The sequence below is a fragment of the Tribolium madens genome, unplaced genomic scaffold (assembly GCF_015345945.1).
Source record: "Tribolium madens isolate multiple individuals breed KSU strain unplaced genomic scaffold, Tmad_KSU_1.1 Scaffold_96;HRSCAF=242;Tcas5.2_LG5, whole genome shotgun sequence".
Lineage (NCBI taxonomy): Eukaryota > Metazoa > Arthropoda > Insecta > Coleoptera > Tenebrionidae > Tribolium > Tribolium madens.
Window position 1 is genome coordinate 2898164 of NW_025401068.1, and position 2831 is coordinate 2900994.

Consider the following 2831-nt stretch of genomic DNA (forward strand, 5'->3'; position numbering starts at 1 on the left):
ATTTTGCATTAAAGTAAATAAAGAAACTTGCGTACTTCTTCATGTTTTTCTGGTCTCTCACTCTCACTTGCTTCTTTGTTTCATAAGGATAATGCACAAGTTTTCAAGCTCTAAAATTCATTTATCGGTTTGTTAATCTGTATCAGATCGAAGAAAAAGTTGAGAAGGAACAATACCTGTGAAGAAGTTTTAGAGAAGTCGGTTCATCAGGAGTTTCACGAATGTTTTAAAATAATTTTTGATAATTGTTGATAGTAATTAACGATTCTGTCTCATTAAACTCGTGTACAACCTTTTCAGCGAGAAAAATACCAAAAACTAGCAAGTTGTCACCCACATCACGATAAATGTCAAACGCAAAATTACAGTAGACCAGCTATTTTTTAAAATTCTGGCCAAATTGGTATTATTTTCGTCACCTAGCAACCGATATAATTTTTCAATCACGCCTTGAGGTGCCCTTCTGGGATTGGTGGATTTAAGAGTCGAATAACTTTCTTATGCAAGCAAAAATTACTTCTTCGGCTGCACTTTTTGTCAACCTATTGCCGCCGGCATTTGACATTATTCTCTGGGGCGCGAGTTCTGGCGCACCCTGTAGAAATCAACAAATTGCACAAATGTGCTATTCCCAACTTTACTTGTACAGAAAATAGGTATCTATATTTGTTGTTGTTTTTTTTACGTTTTATTTATTATATAGAGTGTGTCAAAACACGCACCCCAGAGAAAAATTTCAAGTAAAATAAGATACCAAGAACGTGGAAAAAATTCTCTGTTAAAAATTTTGAGATTTATTTTTTTACATTTGACATTTTTTATGTCTATTTAATAATATTGATGATCTTGTAAAGTCGCAGTCAATTCATAGTGGCCATTTAATTTATCGCAAAGTTGGCAGCACTTAGCCCGTCACCTTTAGTGTGTGGGTTTTGTCAAAGTTGGTCGCAGATGTAACTAAATTGTGTCAACAGTTATGACAGGCGTAATAGATTTTATTTATAAGTAACCCAACTTTTTCAATATTGTCATTTTTGATAGATATGTCCCTAAAAAAACAATTGCATGTTTAAAGTCGGATTTACACAACTCTGATTTTACAAATTTACACTGAAAAGTGACCACTATGAATTGACCGCGACTTTATATCTTTTTTTTAAACAGAGTTATAATTTAGGATACAGCTTCTTTGTTTCCTTTTCTAATAGCCTGCAGCAAAAAAACTTGGAAAATTATATTTTCAACAGAAATAAATAGAGTCAAAGTGCTAAATTTAAACTCTCAGAACGTTGAGATTTTTATAGAAAGAATTTTTTAAACATTTTTTCCATGTTTCTCGTATCTTACCTTACATGGCATTTTTTCTAGGGCGCTTGTTCTGGCGCACCCTGTATTTACCTGGTATATATTATAAAATATTATTTTATTGATTCACTAAATATAACAGTAAAATGGCTAAGAAGATCAGCGAGAAAGTTATCTACGAACTGATTAAAAGCACTCGTCATCGATAAATATGCGAAGCGGAGATGTTTCCGAGGTTTCACCAGCATTCGGTTTCCAATGCAATAAAGAATATTAAGGAGAAATACAAATTGAGTAGCTAAATATAAGTGATTTACTAAATTCTATTCCTTGAGATTTTAGTACCACTTTAACACAATTGAATAAAACTAATATAAAATAAAATTAGAGAATGTGGAAGGTAGACCGTCACGTATGACGAATAATTCTGATAATCCTGCAATCAATCAGAATTGAAATATAATTCTAGTTAAACTCAACTCAAATTTTAACCTCATTTATAAAACAATCCAATCAAAAGTTGAAAATAAGTAATTTAGTTTTAATTAAAAATTTAATTATAAATTTGACAACGCAATTAATTGTTCTTCTGCACAGTACTTTGCGTCGTGCAGGCACAATTACGCAAAAGTCTACCAATTCCATACAATTTTAATTGAAAATTTGAACACGTTTTAGTGCTAACAAAAACATACTTTTTTAAATATAAATAAATAAATCTTGAACAAGGTAAGAAAGCGCTTCAAATATTTATACACAAAGAACATATTCACCCACAGTTTGACACATACGAGTATCACGAAAAATAAGACCCAACGCAAGCCAAACAACAAAACATCTTGTCATCCCAAGTTTAGAAAATTAGGTTTTGGAATGTGAATCAATAACACTGACAAACATCACGAATAATTAATACAAATTTAAATTTTTACACGCTGTAAAAGTATGCAAATGACTTGTTAATTTTTAAGCTTACACACGTAATAAAAAATTTTAGTGCCATTAGCCAATCGTGTAAACCTTTAGTTGCAGATTGCGAGATAAAAACCAATGCAAACTTGTATTTAATTTAATTAATTGTTTTAACGCTCTCGTCTCTTGATAATTGAAGATACTACGCAGAGTAGAAAATTATTACATTCATCTTGCACGATCCTTAATCCCTCATCTTTAATCAAATTTTTTAATATCTCCACAGTCTTTAAAATCTCATCATCGCAGGATAATAAATCGGCGCAAAAATCTAGTGACGAGATAATTTTCCTAAGTAATTTTTATCCGAGTCAATTTACGATTTTTTTATTTTTTTGTTTTTGGTTTGTGGTAAAAATTCCGTCTTCTTCGTTTTGTCAATTTGTCTTGTAGGTAAAATTAATTGAATTCCCGAGCGAGTAAAGCGAAAGCGAGAAAAGAAAATTCGTGCGACACGAGTTGTTGACTTACCTCACGGACGACGTTCCGCGTCGGCGTCTCCCTCGTGAGAGAGTATCCCGAACACTAAACTGCAAGCCTGGGATGACGGCGCC

The 2831-nt window shown here is 32.3% G+C and overlaps 1 protein-coding gene across 5 annotated transcripts in view; it reads right to left on the reverse strand.

Moving 5' to 3' along the window:
• The window catches only part of LOC123012530 (retinal guanylyl cyclase 2), a 61005-nt gene extending 58174 nt beyond the window's left edge, over positions 1-2831 (reverse strand). For 4 of the 5 annotated variants that reach the window (XM_044410532.1, XM_044410531.1, XM_044410530.1 and 1 more), the window contains exon 1: positions 2749-2798. The gene's annotated coding sequence lies outside the window, so the exon portion shown is untranslated. Of the gene's footprint in view, positions 1-2748 lie in introns of all 5 variants that reach the window. The other variant, XM_044410533.1, reaches the window with a different exon arrangement.